General features: G+C 44.5%; 1 protein-coding gene across 1 annotated transcript in view; it reads left to right on the forward strand.

Annotated features, from left to right (window-relative positions):
• Window positions 1-6,472: 6,472 nt before the first annotated feature.
• Window positions 6,473-16,750, forward strand: part of TANC1 (tetratricopeptide repeat, ankyrin repeat and coiled-coil containing 1) — a 223,726-nt gene continuing 213,448 nt past the window's right edge. The window contains exon 1 of the mRNA XM_038584592.1: window positions 6,473-6,556. The gene's annotated coding sequence lies outside the window, so the exon portion shown is untranslated. The remainder of the gene's footprint in view (window positions 6,557-16,750) is intronic.

Consider the following 16,750-nt stretch of genomic DNA (forward strand, 5'->3'; position numbering starts at 1 on the left):
TAAAAATTCAGCCTTTTGTTTTGAGATCATTGTTAATAACATAGGCAGTTATAAGACATAATAGAAAGCTCTCCTGTACCCTTTACCTAGTTTATCCCAAACAGTAGTATCTTGCAAGCTATAAAGTACTGCCACAGAGATATTGATGTTGGCATAGTCACAGAAACAGAAAATTCCCATCACTACAAGGATCTCTTCTGATGTCCTTTCACAGATAGCTCCCTCCCCTTCACACAATCCCTGACTCCTGGCAACCACCAACCTGTCCTCCATTTCTATAATTTTGTCATTTCAAGAATGTTATGTAAATGGACCTTTCATTATGTAACCTTTTAGAATTGGCTTCTCTCATTCAGTATGATCCCCTGGAAATTCATCCAGGTTGTGGGCATCAGTGTTCATTCTGTTTTTATTGCTGACTAGTAGTCCATGGATGTTCCATGGTCTACAGACAGTTTGTCTGACCGTCCGTCTGTGGAAGGAACCTCTGGGTTATTTCCATTTTTGGCTCTTACAAAGAAAGCTGCTATGAACACTTGAGTATAGATTTTGATGTAAACACAAGTCTTCATTTATCTGGAATAAATCAGAGTGCGATTGTTGGGTCATATGGTGGTTGCATGTTTAGCTTTTTCTAAAGAAATTGCCCAACAGTTTTCAAGAGTGCCATTTTATTTTATATTTCCATCGGCAATGGATGAGTGATTCAGTTTTCTCCACATGCCACCTGATTTTGAATGGTAAGTTAAATATAGCTTCCCAGATAAATATTAGGACATTTTTCTCCCCCCTTTGCAGGTACCAATTCTTTGTCAAGAAGCTTTAGGCCTCTAACATTCTGACTGGCTCTTAGGGGTAGGATGAGGGCATGAAGAATTAGAAAGAAGATGAAGACGGATGAGGACACCATCTAATTTTAACCCCAGTGACTGCTGTCTTATTTTGGGTTCCTGATGTCTTGTTTTAACCTGTTTCTATTGTAATTGTATCAGTAATCTCTTTCCCTTCAGGAGGTCTTTTCAAAGGCACTGAAAACCTTGAAGAGAGGCAATAGAGAAGCTGTAAAAGCAAAAAGAGGCTTAGGAAGAGCTTTGAATCCACTGAAAGGTAGCAGGGCTTTAGCTACAGCTCACTAGGTAGTCAAATCAATCTTTACTAAGTAGCTGGTTTTTAGAGCAAATGCTCTAGGTAAGAGGTGACTTCTCTAATGAAGCCCAGTGGTTTAATTTCTTGTGATAATTACATTGTGCCCTATTTTTCTCTTAGGCAGACATGACTAAAAGCTACTGAAACATTTAGACATGGCACACACAGAAGGTAGAGCAAAAGTTTATATTTAAACATTTCTGCCCCAAATTTAAAATGTTCAGATCCTTAATAGACTGTTTTAGATAGAGCTTCTAATTATTATATTAAAATCCCAAGACTAGTTTAAAAAATAGTTTCCTAAATACAGGAATCCTGTTTTATGTACACTGTGTCTTGGAAGGTACATCTGTCTATTTTGCATCCCCTCTTGGGGAAGAAACCTCTCAGTTCTAGGAAATTGATCATTATCATCATCAATATTCCTCATCTGTTTCTGGATTACATTGTCTGATCATCAAAGGGACAAGGCCTAACTGATTTTTAAACAAAACCAACATTTCCATTTTGGCTAGGCTCTCCATATTTATGCTCCCCACTCCCACCCTCTGGCTTAAAGCAAATCTTTTGCTAGATGCTATTTCCTGATTTATACTTCCTCAAATAAATATGCAACTGCAAAGGAGGTTTGACTAGTGCTTGGTCTTACAGAAAATATTTATATGGGTTCAAGCCCATAATCTCACTAGTGTTGATCAGTACTATTTCACAGAATTGAAAGGATGGTTAGTGATTAATAATGTAAATAAGATTGTAGCGACACTTGCAAAGAATCCGAGCAAGAATCTTTTAAAGGAAACGGTTCCTTTAAATCAATACATTGTGTAATTAAGTATTGCCATATGTTCATTTGCATAACGTGAGGTACACTTATATTGTATATATACTGCAATTTTTCCTCTTTAACCCAGGAGAAAAATGTAACTCTGTAAATGGCTCCTGACTGCTTCTGTTTGAGAGAAGAACTGACAATTTACCCCCAGATGAGTCTCTGAGAGCTTAATTGGAGTTATTATCTACTACTAAATCATCTTTAAGGCAAGTTTGCTTTCACATTTGTCAAATGTAGGCATTCTGGACTCCTCTGATCAAGACTTTAGGTCATTATTCCAACTAAAGAGGCCCCAGGTAATGGGGAGGGAAAAGCATAGCTTACTGTCAACTAAATGAAAGTTTGCTTTTGTAGAGCACTTTCTAATTTATGCGGTGCTGCTAACTGTATTTCGTTTAATCTTCCGAACAAACCCGTGAAGCAGTGAGTGATTCTGTGCTCTCCTCCTTGTTTCATAGATAGAGGCCAGAGACTTGAAAAGACTAAACAAATTGCCAGGAATCACAAACAGTAAGTGCCACAGTCAGAACTGGGATCTAGATTTTATGACTCAAGTGTCCGTGCCTTTCATACAGCTTGCTGAGAAGAGGGAAAGCACCACTCCCAAGGTGGAGAATATTAAAATGCATTTGTTATACTCAAAGTTAATAGCACATTTCTTTTTAAGCCATCTTAACCAGACTCAACAACATTTATTGGAGAGATTACTACCTGATTGCATTACCTCACCCTTCCTAAACATAGGAAATTTCTATTTTTCCCTATAGACCATTTCACCGTCAGAAGATTGAACTAAATCTATGTTTAAAATGTTAATCGGATGGCATGCCGTCTTAAACAAAATTCTCCTGGGATTTTAGTTACTCCTATATTCTTATAAGGAAATGTGAACCCTTGAATCTATTTCCCTATTTTCTTCCCTCAGGGATTCCTTATTGGTTTAAATAATGCTAGCCCTATTGGATGAGTTTCTGGTGTAGTGGGGGGCCATGTGCTAGACCTGCAGAGGGGTTTATATGTCCCATTAGATGACTCTTAATTTGACTGTGTGGCTAACTGTATACAAATAAGACTTTCCATATCCCAGGATGAATGTCTGCCGTTAGCCGCCCCCTGCCCATGATGCTGACACACATGTGTACATGACCATGAATTGTAACATACCCAAGGACTGTTGTAGGGTATGCAATTTCATTGCTTTTCCCAATGGATTTCTAACTACCACCTAATTTATTTTAGTATTCCCCATGTCTCTAAAGATGCCTTTCTTCCCTAAAATGTTAAAAAGGAAAGGAAGAATGAATGGACCAAAGGAGAATGAATTATGTAAACTTTAAAAGATGCTCCAAAATAGGCGAAAAGTGTTTGTGGGCTGAATCACAAACTGAGTCTGGGTTTCCTACCTTGCCTTAATTTTTCTTCAGTTCCCTCTCAGTTTTTGTATTTAATTCCTACACTGTTTTAAACATTTCACTTCTCACTATGTATTCTATACTACACATACCATAATAAACACTGGCTTTGATCCTAACTTAGGCTCGATTTAAAATAGAAGTACTTAAGAATCTGAGCAAAGGGAAAAAAGCATACTAACACTCATGAGACACATTCTTTTCTCACTCCTTCCTCAGCCTATTGCCCTGGGCAGTAAATTATACAGTAAAATAACCAGTTTATTATTTGCTGTTTTCTTTCATTCTGCTGAGAAAAGCTACCATTGCTGGCAAACCAACAGAAAATCTTAAAATGAAATCCAATGTATTGCAGGTATGTTTGCCGAATGTGTTCAACATATAACACGAATGTGATTTATATTTGTCTTTCAATTATTTTTTTTTCAGCTGGAATCAACAGAAATGTACCGAGTTTTTAAAAAATTCAATGGGTTGATCAGAAATGCCATAAGAAAAGCAAGAAGTGATTCTTGCTCACCTCTCCCCCTGAATGAAAACAATCACCTAACAACTATTTAAAGATATGTTTTTTTCAAAGGGAAAAGCAGATATTTAAAAAGCATTGAAATTTGTTATTTGAAATTGTGCTCAGCTAATACTTTTTATTTTTAGATTCTTGGAAAATATTCAAATTTTTCTCTTACAGACTTAATCTTAATGGATCTCCTCCCCTTTCCCCCTCACCCATGAATTCTGATTACTCTGTGTTTTGGGCCTTGTCTTCTATAAAATGCACCATTTTCACTCACAGCTTAAGACAGCTTTGGTGTCCTTAGTATGACATACTGTATGTAATGTTAGCTGTTTAAAGCTGGAGATCAGACTGTGCATAATAACATATGTAGTTTGGATTATATAAACACTACAGGAAGAAGGGGGAGACAGGGCCCTTCTGTGTACAAATTTCACATTGCTCGCTGTATGCCTGTTTAGAATGTTAAATACTCCTAACTAGGCAGTGATGAAGTTATTTCTTTAGTGACTGTGACTTCTGGAACTATAATGACAAAAATGTTTCAACCAAAAATAATTTTTTAAAAAATTTATGGTAGTCACAGAGAGAGAGAGAGAGAGGCAGAGAGTGAAGCAGGCTCCACGCACCGGGAGCGACGTGGGACTCGATCCCGGGTCTCTAGGATCGCGCCCCGGGCCAAAGGCAGGGCCAAACCGCTGCGCCACCCAGGGATCCCCTCAACCAAAAATAATTTAAAGATAATGTTGATAATTAACATATTTGCTTTATGTGATTTTCTATTTACTACTCTGGGAGTTTTTTTTTTTAATAAAGATTTTATTTACTTATTCATGAGAGACACGGGGTGGGCGGGGGAGAGGCAGAGACAGGGGCAGAGGGAGAAGCAGGCTCCATGCAGGGAGCCTGACGCAGGACTCGATCCTGGGTCTCCAGGATCACGCCCTGGGCTGAAGGCAGCGCTAAACCTCTGAGCTAGCCAGGCTGCCCTACTTTGGGAGCTTTGAGGATAGAAGGGGGAAAATGAATTTTTGTCTTCAAAGCCCAGTTTAAGCAATTTCATAAAAAACTTGGACATATAGCTTAAAGGAGCCAAAGACCAAAGAAGGTGATATAAATTATAAATTTCATCCACTATACATTTTGCCTATTATCAAGGAGTCTGAGGCAGGGAATTGTACCAGTGTTTCCCTGGGATTATTTGTATCTTAATATTTCAGATTAGACTATTGTGGAATTTTTTTTGTTTGTGTCATTCTTTTATTTTTAAGGTTGCTGTCTGCCTTTTCATCTGTTGTTGAAAGATTGGTAACTTATGCATTTCATTTCAAGAAAAATTAAAACATACCACCATATTTTTCAGCAATGAGACGTTTCAGAGTGAAGAAATAGGTCAATACTTTTCAGTTTAATAAGTTTATATTTTATGAATATTCCTATTCTAGTTTGAGGAAGACTTCAAGGCGGCTGCTATGTTTACTGCTCAAATATCAGCACAATAATAATCAGGCCTTTGAAACTATGGGTGAAAATCCAGCGAATTTCAGTTGTCTTTCCTTTAGTAGAAAGGATGTGTGGCATTTTGCGTTCTGTCCCTTTTCGTAAAGAGCTCTAACTAGAGACACTCCCCTCCGGGGGTATCTTTATATTGGGAAGCTCTGCATGAGGTTGAAATTTTTATGGGGAACTTGTTTAAAACACAGTTAAAGGCGGGCTTGCTATAGCAAGGTTAGGGGTTGCCAATAAATCCATTTATAGCAACTTCTGTATTCCCAGCTCCAGACACACCACCGGGGTGACCCGTACAGTTTCCGAAGGCCACACACGGCAGCAGCAGTCAGTCCTGCCTGCTCTCTGGGTGACCGAGGCTGGTCCCGCAGCCTCCGGTGTGGAGGGGGCCGACCCCCCCCCCCCCCCGCCCCGGGCTTGAATGCACCGCCTGGGAGCCTGCGGGGTGCCGGTGAGCCCCGTCCTGGCTTTTGCTCTGCTGGGAAATAAGACATTTTGGGAACTTGGGCATTTAGTTTACTGCTCCCGACCGAAGCAATAATAACATCTTTGTTTCTCCCCCTCCCGGGCTCCCTCCTCCCGCCGACAGGAGCGCGCGGCGGGCCCCGCGGAGCAGCCGGACGGCCGGGCAGCCCCAGCGCCAGGGGGCGCGCCCCCCCCGCCCCGCCCCGCCCCGCCCGGGCACCGGAGAGGCGCGGGGAGATGCCTCCTGCGCCGCGCGGCTCCCTGAGCTCGCCCGAGCCCCCGAGAGTGGGCGGCCGCGCGGGCGCGTGGGGCGGGCGGAGGGAAGCCGGGGGGCCGCACAGACTGCGCTCCGCGGCTCGCTCCCGCCCGCCCTCCCCGGCCGTCTGCGGAGCGCGGGGGGCTGCGGGGCTGCGGGGCTGCGAGGCCGCGGGGCCGCGGGGCCGCCGGACCGCTCGGCAGGTCGGGCCCCGGGGGCGGGGCGGGCGCGCGGGGAAGGTGCCTCGGGAACACGCGCGGGGCGGGGCCTGGCGCTGCCAATGAGGCCCGGGGGCGGGCCCGGGGGCGGGCGGGCCCGGGGGCGGGCGGGCGGGGCGGGGCGCCGGGAGCCGAGAGGCGGCGGCGCACCGAGGCCGGGCGCTGGCGGGAGCCGCGCCGCGGGGCTGGAAACTTTCCCGGCAGGTAACTCCCGCCGCCCTGGCGCCGCCGCCGGCTTCGCTGGGTCCGGGCGGGGCCCGCTGCAGCCGCGCCCCGGGGCGAGGGGTCCGCGCGGGAGGAGGGGGCGACGCGGCCGGCGGCGAGGCAAGTGCGAAAGTTTCTGGAGCCCGCCCGGCCGCCCTCCTCCGCGCCGGCGCTCCCGGGAGCCGTCGGGGACGGGCTTGGGCACGTCGGGCGCCCGGGCTCGGCCCCGCGGGTGGAGGGGCCCCGGGAGGCGGGCGGGGGCGCGTGGCCCGCGGGGTGGGGGCGCCGGGGCTTCCGGGGCTCCGCGATGTCGGGGAGGGGCGCGGGAGGGGCGAGGCTCGCCGGGGGGCCGCGGCTCCCGGGTCCCCGCACAGGGCGCAGGGGCCCTCGGGGCGCTCGGGGGCCGCTCGCGCGTCCGGGGAGGCTTGGGGCGGGGGCGCGGGGCGCGCGGCTGGGGCCCGCCGGGCGCGGCCGCCTTCCGGACGCCCGGCCGCGGAGGAAGCCCCAGGCATTGTGTGGCTCCGGGTCGCAGCCGCCGCGAACTTCCTCGGCTCGGCGCGGCGGCGGGAGGGCGCGCGGCGGGGGCGGCGGCGGGGGCGGCCCGGGTGGGCGCCGCGGGGCCTCGGGGCGCGTCGGAAGCGCGGTCCCGCGGGGCTCAGCCGGGGAGCGAGGGCGCCGCCCTCCTCCTGAACTTGACCCCAGAGCAGCGCCGTCGGCGGGTCCCCAGGTCGGGGCGGGTCGGACCCAGCCGCGGGCCTCGACCTCGACCTCGACCTCGGGCCTGGGGCTGCGAGTGCGCTCGAGTGAGGAGGCGGAGGGGCTGAGAGCGCAGGAGCAACCCGGGAGCTGGGCTCAGAGTTGGTGGGATTTTTTTTCTTTTCTTTTTTGAGAGTTGGCATTCCTCTGTAGTGGAAATGAGGGGAGTCTGCATCTCTCCAGCCCCCCCCCCCCCCCCCCCGTCACGGTTATTCCCGCCAGGCTGGCACTCCTGGGGGCGGGGGGGAGCTCTCCGGCCCTCCGAGGCGGTTCAGATCTGCTACCGCGAAGAGTGCTGGATTTTAACAGCTGCTTCTTGGATGCTGAAACCGGGGAGTGTATGAGCGACGGAGAGACGGTGGATGCGGAGCCCGCCTGGGTGTTCCGCTCGCTCCTCTAATGTACTTAGAGGTTCACGGGGGACCTTCCCGAGAGGATGCCGGTTTCTGCGGTTTGTCAGCCACGGCGCAGGGCGGGTGTCAGGACTCCCGGTGCACGGATCCTGGTGGAATTGAGATGAAAAGTGTGCAGGAGTAAAGGAAATGCGGTATCTGACATCCTTCAGGACTTCCTCCTGGCGCTGCTCCTCTTACCTGCCAAGTGAACTTGGTCCAGGCTTCCGGACTGTTGTGATCTGACAATAAGGGATGGGAAATCGTGTCATCCATTTTAGTGGAGGCAGGAAAGTCCAGAAATAAATGTAAGGCTACTTTTTCATGACCCTGTCTCTCTAGCTGTGATGCCACAAACTTTTAACTTTTGCTGGGACTTGGAAGCAGTGTTTTTCTGCTTTCTTGGTTTAACCACCAGAATGTCCAAATTATCATAATTTATGTCCATCGTGGAACTAAAGCATAACTGATTCATAGTCAGCCCTTTTCTGCTTCCCATAAGAGCCTGTAGAAAAAAGAACATTTTGTCTTTTTCACCACACACCATTTATTTGGTGCCATACTGGGTTTTTGATGCTGGATGATTGAGGGCACAATTTTGAAGACAATGAAATTGTCTTGATTAAATTGTCCGTTTTTAGGCAACATTCCCCCTCAGAGTTGCTGATTAATTCTTTATCAAACCAGTATCCCTGGGCTGATATAACTATAATCCACGTTATAATGACGCCTGCCAGCACAGCTGGAGGTTAATGTTATGTCAATGTTTCCTTTAGACATTTCCAACCGGATCCTGAAGGTTTTGCCTAGGTTGGATTGAGGGTAGGCTGTGAACCTCACGGTCAGAGAAGTGGCTTTATTTTAATTTTTCTGATGAAAAGTTTAGTTTAGTTACAGGAGTAAAATTTACAAATTCAAAATGAAGCAGAGGATGTGTGTGTGTGTGTTGGTGGAGAGGGATTTTAGTCTCTAGGATAACTTTGTCTTTTATTTTATTTTATTTTTTAAATATTTTATTTCCTTATTCATGAGAGACACAGAGAGAGAGAGAGGCAGAGACACAGGCAGAGGGAGAAGCAGGCTCTATGCAGGGAGCCTGATGTGGGACTCGATCCTGGGACTCCAGGATCAGGCCCTGGGCCGAAGGCAGGCTCTAAACTGCTGAGCCACCCAGGGATCCCTGACTGTCTTTTAAATGTGTATTTCAGTGGTGGAAAATTAGAACCTCCCCCCAACCAGTTTACAAAGTGTTTTGTATACAAGGCTCTAACACCTTTCTGTTTTTTTCATCATCATCATCTCTAAAATGGGATTATCTTTCAACACTAAACTTCTCTAAGACTTGGAGAAATGTGCTTAAGCACAGGTTGCAGAATGCCTACTATTAGCACAGTGCTTTGGGGTTTACAAAGGGCTTTACCTATGTATTTTAACCCTTAATTCTCAGGTTAGTAAACTGAGGCTGAGCCATTTAGATCAGTTTGCTGGGTTTCATCTATAAGTGGTGGAGTTGGACTTGTACCTGGATCTGCTCATTCTCCTTATCCCCTCTCCCTTTATTTATGGAGTCACCTGAGGATTGGCTAAGACTTGACAAACAGACTAATGCTAATATGTGGCAGTTTCTTATAGTATTTCATTTATGGGTTCTTCTGGTTTCAGAACCCCAGGGTTAACATCTATGCTTTGATGTCAGAGATTAAAAACAGATCAGTAACAATGGTAATAAAATTTTCTTCCCGAGAGAGCTTCAGAAATTCACATACCTCAAACTAATCATTTGTTTATTTTCAACTTCTTTTTTATTAAGTAGGCTTCAGGGTCTAGTGTGATTTATAATCCAGACTAGTAACCCAGACAGCATTCTTAAGGAAATCACTTCTCAGATCCATATGTCTTTTTTAAAAATAAGAAATGAAGATATCATTTGCCTTTCATCGTGGTACCTCTTAGCGGAATTACAAAGCTTGGACAAACGTCCCTTTTTTGGTGTCATCATTCTTGGGCTCTTTCTGCTGATGTTTGGAGAAGTCTAATTCCGCAGCACTTTCTGTGCTACATAAATTCTTCCCTCATGCTGTTGGTTTAACGGTAAAGACGTAAGTAGTAGGCTGCAGGTGACCCATTTTCACTGTGACTCTAAATGTTTGTACTGTGTCCTGCTTGCCTATTTAAGAGCACTGAGCGCAACTTGACACTCATCTGGAAGCTGGTATGGATTTTCTTTAAAAGGTTCTAAAATAAAATTATGTGCTAAGCTATAGGCTCTTTTATGTCTGAGCAGCCTGTCCATCTTTAGCTTTTTAAACTTATTCTCAGAAGACTGTCTCTTTAGAATATTAAGCAGTCGGGTTTAAACCTCAAAAGAGAGTATGTACCCATAAGTACCGATTGACTGTAAAGGCTCACTCACACGCGTGTGAGTGGAGAGAGCATGATGAAGCAGTATTTGCTTGTGAAGTTGGGAGACTATCAACATACCAGAAGGGAACAAGAGCAGCAAAACAGAAGAAGAGCTTCTGGTTTTTTATTATCGGGAGACTGGATTTTATTTTATTTTATTTTTTTAAAGATTTTTAATTTATTTATTCATCAGAGAGAGAGAGAGAGAGGCAGAGAGAGAAGCAGGCTCCATGCAGGGAGCCTGACATGGGTGGGACTCGATCCTGGGTCTCCAGGATCACGCCCTTGGCTGGAGGTGGTGCTAAACCGCTGAGCCACCCGGGCTGCCCGGGAGTCTGGATTTGAAATAATAGAGGAAGACTTTTGATAAAGAAGGCTCTCGGGAAAAATTATCTTGTGGAGAGTGAGTGAAAGGACTTCTGGTTTGTTTGGCTGTGGTATTGATGGCACTTGCCCCTCTACAGTAGATATTGTCTTTAAGGGTTCTTGCAGGTATGTATGATCAAGAAGAATATTCTGGGAGGAAGAGTCCCATGGACAAGAATGTCAAGGACAAGAAAATTAATGCAGAGGGATGGCACAGTCCCTGGATTTTAGCACAGGTTTTTGCTACTACCATGAAGGAATTTGTTAGTAAAACTCTTCCAGCCACAGTTGTATGTAGATGTGAACCTAGTACGTTCAGTCAGATAGCCCAGAGCCACAGTGACTCACCACCTTCCCTGCTCCACCCAGCACACCTAGGGTTACTTGCCTATCATGACAGTGGCTTATTACCTCTGTGAGTCCGGGTCGTGGGTGGGGCTGTCTCTAACACCTGGTTATGCTTTTTTTCATGCATATATACTCGTGCAAAAACAGGATCCTTTATACATGTGCTTTTGAAGAAATGTGAGAAAGGTTTGACATATATTTGCACAGTTTAGAATATAGTATATACTTATATAATGTGCTTTTTTCCCCTCTTGTCATATCAGTATATTCTTCTTTGGTACTGTTTTAGTGACTCTTTGGTAAATCCATTACATACATTACCATAATTTATTTAACCAGTCTATTTGGACATTTAGGTGTGTTGAGAAGAAAGATCTCTTAGGCTATGAGAACCCTTTGAATGAGGGCCCAGCACACTGCCCCACACAGGGGCACCTGGCTGCTGGTAGCTTCAAAACCTCACATCATCAAGAAACTGATTCTTTGCTCTTAGTTCCAATTTGGGAAAATCCTGGAGAGAACCCAGATTGGCCTAATGCCAGCCAAAGGAGAGTTAAGGTTGGCAGTCTCCATTAGACCCACAAGATGGGACTGTGGGGAGACAAAGTGTCCCACAAAGAAGGGGGTTATTGTTAATGGAAGAGGGAGGAAGCTGTCTAAACAAAAAGAGCTAGCTGTTTCATGCAGGATATGTTTCCAAAAGTGGTATTGCTGGTCATAACAACATACCAATGTACCAGAGGGTAAGAACATTTTTAATGCTCCTGTGATGTATACCCCACACTCTTGAGACTTTTCCACATTCTTTGGGGATTTGAATTGCTGCATATACAGGCACTTGTATAATGGGTATTGAATTACTGCAGAAAAGTCGAAAATTGGTCATTATTTTCACGTATCCCGTTATACTCCCCTCTCTTTGCCCCATGCTTTATTCTAAATTACTTGGGGTCAGTAACCTCAATTATTTATGTTTATTGAGTGCTTGCTTACCCTGAACTAGGTGTTTAAATAAAACAACAACAACAAAAAACCCAACAACCATGGAAATGAAACAGTATAGTTTTTTCTTCACTGTTGTCCTGTGTACATGGAGTGTTATACCAGGGATGGTTTGGTTGCCCAAACCACAGCATTCCCTATCCTGGTCTCCTTTGCTTCTTGTGTTTTAAACCAACTACTGTGTTTAGTTGATTGCAATTCAGAAATTGGAGCTGGGCTCAGCTGGCTGGTTTTTCTGCTGGGATCTAGGCTTACTCACACTCTGTTGGTTACATGATTCTGTAGGAGGGCCAGTGCTGTAATAATTTCCACATGACTTGGTATCATGATCTTGCTTTTGATTGGTTCTCTATTGGCCGGGCATTCAAGGTAAGTTGGGTGTGTCCTCTGCCCTAGGGGATGAATCTTGATCAAGTTCAGTCAACTTTAGTAATACCATACCTCTTGCTAGTGACTGGTTAATGAATATTTATGTGATACCTATGGAGTACCGCTGTACTGGGAACTGAAAGTTGTCAGCAAAATAGAACAGGTTAATACTCAGAGGATCACAGAGTACAAAGATGGATGTGCCTATGAACATGGTGGCATTTTCCAGCTGCTCAATTAACTAACCCTGAAACCACTGTGACTCAGAACTTGTGTGACAAATTTTTTTTATTATTGTTTGAGGCAGTTATCTCCAAATGGAGTGCACTAAACCATCTAGTCTGAAAAGGAAGGAAATATTAGAACCTTATCTAGGAAAAAAAAAAAAGCTTTATTTTTATTTATTTATTTTTTGCTTTCCTATTATTTAATAGATGGTTAATACTGGTTGGTATATCTGAAAAGTCTCCTGTTACTTAGGCTATATGAGAGATGATTTTATAACCTGGTGGAAGTGCCAGTGGTACTCTCATTCTTATTCTTGCCTTTGGTGAACTCTGTGTAGAAGGATTTATGAATTATGTTATCTATTTTTGAGTAAACAGACTCCCACAAAATGGGCAAGTGGCTCTCTTGCAAAGAAAGTTTAAGGATAATGATATAAGTTTATAGGATAAGAAAGTGTCTTATTATAGAGATGAGGAAATGACTTTTATTTTTTTAGATATTTTAAAAAGATTTTAGAGAGACAGCATGAGCTGAGGGGAGGGGCAGAGCGGGGGAGGGAGAGAATCTCCAGCAGACTCCCCCACAAAGCATATCCTGGGGCTCCATCTCAGGACCCTGAGATCATGACCTGAGCTGAAACCAAGGGTTGGAAGCTTAACTGACTGAGTCACCCAGGTGCCCTGAGGAAATGACTTTTAACTCAGATTAGTAAATTGGCACAAAAATTGTGTATGGATTTGTATTAATAAAAATAAAGGTAAGAATAATGTTTGAATCATTCTCATCCATTGAAAAGCTTTTAATGGATGTTTTATAATGTACATACATTAGTATACACATGTAATTCATAACTCTAGTGTTTTAATTATATATAAATTATATGCAATTTGTAACATATTGGGGATACGTGTTTAATTTTTTTACTTTTAGGGCTCCATGACCAAAAAGTTGAGACCATATTTTCCTGTCACTTGGTAGTTATGTAGTTTTTGTTACTTGTAGCTGAAAGCACAACTGATTTGGGGACAGGTAAGAGCCATGGCTGTTCTCCTTGTATTCATAGCCTTCAAGATTCTCCATGGTCTGGTTCATGACTTTCTTTTCCAGACGCATGTCTTTGCAAATGCCACTCAGCTCATCCCTGTTCCATAACTGTCCCATACTTTGTATCAGTTTGCCTCAGGGGAGGCTGTTTTCCCCATCCCCCACTACATTTTCTTTTCTTTTTTAAGATTTTATTTATCCATTCATGACAGACAGAGAGAGAGAGAGAGAGAGGCAGAGACACAGGCAGAGGGAGAAGCAGGCTCCATGCAGGAAGCCTGATGTGGGACTCGATCCTGGGTCTCCAGGATCAGACCCTGGCCTGAAGGCGGCGCTAAACTGCTGGGCCACCGGGGCTGCCCCTTTTTCAAGATTTTATTTATTTAGTTGAGAGCGCACACACATGAGTGGGGGAGGGTGGGGGGAGGGGAGAGGCAGAGGGAGGAGCAGACTCCCCTCTGAGCAGGGAGGGGAAGGGCTCTATCCCAGAATCCCAAGATCATGACCCAAGTGGAAGGCAGAGGCTTAACTGACTGAGCCACGCAGGTGACCCCCCCCCACTACATTTTCATTGTCCTTCAAGGCCTAGCTCAAATTTTGCTTTGTCATTAACATTTTTTTCATCTTCCCCTTCTGCATTTACATGATTCTTTCTGTTTAATCCCCCAGCACATTACTTGTACAATTATAATTTTTTTTTCCTTATTGCCTTTTATTATTAAGTTGTTGGCCTGCTTACTTTGCCTCCGGGTTATAGGCTTTTAAGTAGGCTCCATGCCCAGCATGGAGCTTGAACTCACTACCCTGAGATCAAGAGTTGCATTGCATACTCTACCAAATGAGCCAGCCAGGCACCCTGGGCTTGATGCCTGGGCTTCTTGATGGTTGGGGTCCTGTCTTGCCTTAGTTTTTTAAATTGCTTGTTTCCCTTTCCTGGAAGAAAAAGGAGTCAGGCAGAGAACCCACAGCTGTTAAATTCAGCTCTGTGCCAGTAGGGGTGCGGGGCGGTAGGAGGTTCTCTCTCCTCCAGCCCTCAATAACCTTAGGAGGTAGAGTGCTGCAGGTTCGTATAAGGAATCTGAGACCAAGGAATGCACATGGCCAAGACAGGAGGATCCAGGATCCAAACCCAGGGCATTTTTATTCCAAAGTTTTTTTGTCTGCCCTCACATGTGTTGCCCACAGTTAGACATTGTTCTCCTTCCATGTGGGTACAGTGTCATGGGTACAAACAGGAAGCTCTGAAGACTGATGCTGCAGAAACATCATCAGACAATCCTAGGCAGGTGCAGTCAGTTGAGAGGAGAGTCTCCTCCCCTGTGGAGTACAGACAAGGCCTGGTGGTTGGGTTGTATGAAGCTCTAAATGCCCGTGGACAGTTAGCTGTTGGCAAGTAGCTCCAAGCCCTTCATGGGGGAACTCCTGTGGTAAGGGTCTGGCCTGAGTGTCCCCACTGGGAGACAGGAGGTGATGAACGCTTCATGGCTCAGCTGAATCAAATTACATATGCCGTTATTCTCTCCATGGGAAGGATAATTGAGGGTTGACAAGTTGTTGGCTTTCAAGTTGAGTCATGTTAGATATATGCTATCATGATGGAAAACAGACATCTCTCTAGGGTTTTGAGGGTCAAATGACAGAATGTCTATGAAAGGGTTTTGAATGTTGTAAATTGCCTCCTAGATGCAAGGGAGACATCAAATTTTATTGTTTCCTTATAGCAGTGACTTCTAGCTCAGATTTCTTTGTTAGCCATTTATGTCTTTTAAGTGTATTCCCAAAGTTTTTAAGTACTGAGGCTTTTAAATGGAATAGGACACATTTTTCACTCAAATGAACTGCAGATATTAGTTGAAAGCTTGCTTTTATACTTTTAGCCATGGAGTAGATAGAATTTGTGATATGGTCAGTCTGTCTTGGAATCCAATTGTTCAAGTACCCAAAAGACCCATTTGTAAGAACAGGACCACTTCTGGTGCATAAAGATGAGTTCTCCAAAGGACTTGGAGGTAAATTGTTAGAAGTCCTTAAGTACTACCTTGAAAGACTGTCAGAGAGTTTTGATTTCAGGTTTTGTTTTGTGTTTTGTTACCATGAAGCCAGTAACTTAACTTTGAGAAGTCATTGGAGAGCGTTTGAGGAGCCTTTGAACTATCTCGGGGAAGTTTTGAAAGTGTAAATGTGTCGTGGTTTGACAACTTATGAATTTGAGATTTATTTCATTGCGGATTTCAAAGGAAGTAGATTTGAATAGCAAAATTTAACTCCACGGAGGGAACTTTTGCAGTGGCAATTTTGTTTTATACAAAGATTTGATTTAGAAATTAAAACATGTTAGAGTCAACATATACTTATGATAGATGCAAAGACAGAAAAAGTGACAGGCTTCTAAGTTGCAAATAGATGCAGTTGTGAATTTTTTATTATTCAGAGTTCTTGGAGCATATGTGGGACTTAAGAGAGCCTTACTTGAGAGTGATTTAGCTAGGTAAAGCAGCAGTTCCCAAAGGGGGTTCCATGGAAACTGATTCTCATGAAATTAGTAGATGTTATGCAGTGAAAAAAGCTCTGTGTTCAAATAAGTGGTAAGATCTGGGCTTACCAAAGCACAGTAGGTAGTTTTTTTTTTTTAACTGTAGGACTTCTGAGTACCATTATTTCTAATCTTCATTGTGAATTCCCTTGGAGGGAAACAAAGTTTTAAGCATTTTCCAAATAAATTGAATTGTGGAAACTTTTTTTTTGCAAAGCATCTTTGCCCGGGAACAGTGTTGGGTTGTTGTTTAATTTGCTGACATATTTTCTTTTTTTTAAAGATTTAAAAAGACTTTTAAGTATTCTCTACACCCAATGTGGGGCTTGAACCTACAACCCTGAGATCAAGAGTCCCAGTGCTCCATTGACTGAGCCAGCCAGGTGCCCCTAATTTGCTGAAATATTTTAAAGCAAAGCCCAGACATCCTGACAAACTTTATTATTTTTTTTTTAATTTTTTAAATTTATTTATGATAGTCACAGAGAGAGAGAGAGAGGCAGAGACACAGGCAGAGGGAGAAGCAGGCTCCATGCACCGGGAGCCCGATGTGGGATTCAATCCCGGGTCTCCAGGATCACGCCCTGGGCCAAAGGCAGGCGCCAAACCACTGCGCCACCCAGGGATCCCCATCCTGACAAACTTTAGTATGCATTTCTAACTAAGGACTTAAACCCCACCACCTCATTGTCACTTTTCACAAAATTAACAGTGATTTCTTAATGTCATCTAATTGTCCCCCAGATGGCAATT

This window comes from Canis lupus, chromosome 36 (genome assembly GCF_011100685.1).
Source record: "Canis lupus familiaris isolate Mischka breed German Shepherd chromosome 36, alternate assembly UU_Cfam_GSD_1.0, whole genome shotgun sequence".
NCBI classification, from domain to species: Eukaryota; Metazoa; Chordata; class Mammalia; order Carnivora; family Canidae; genus Canis; species Canis lupus.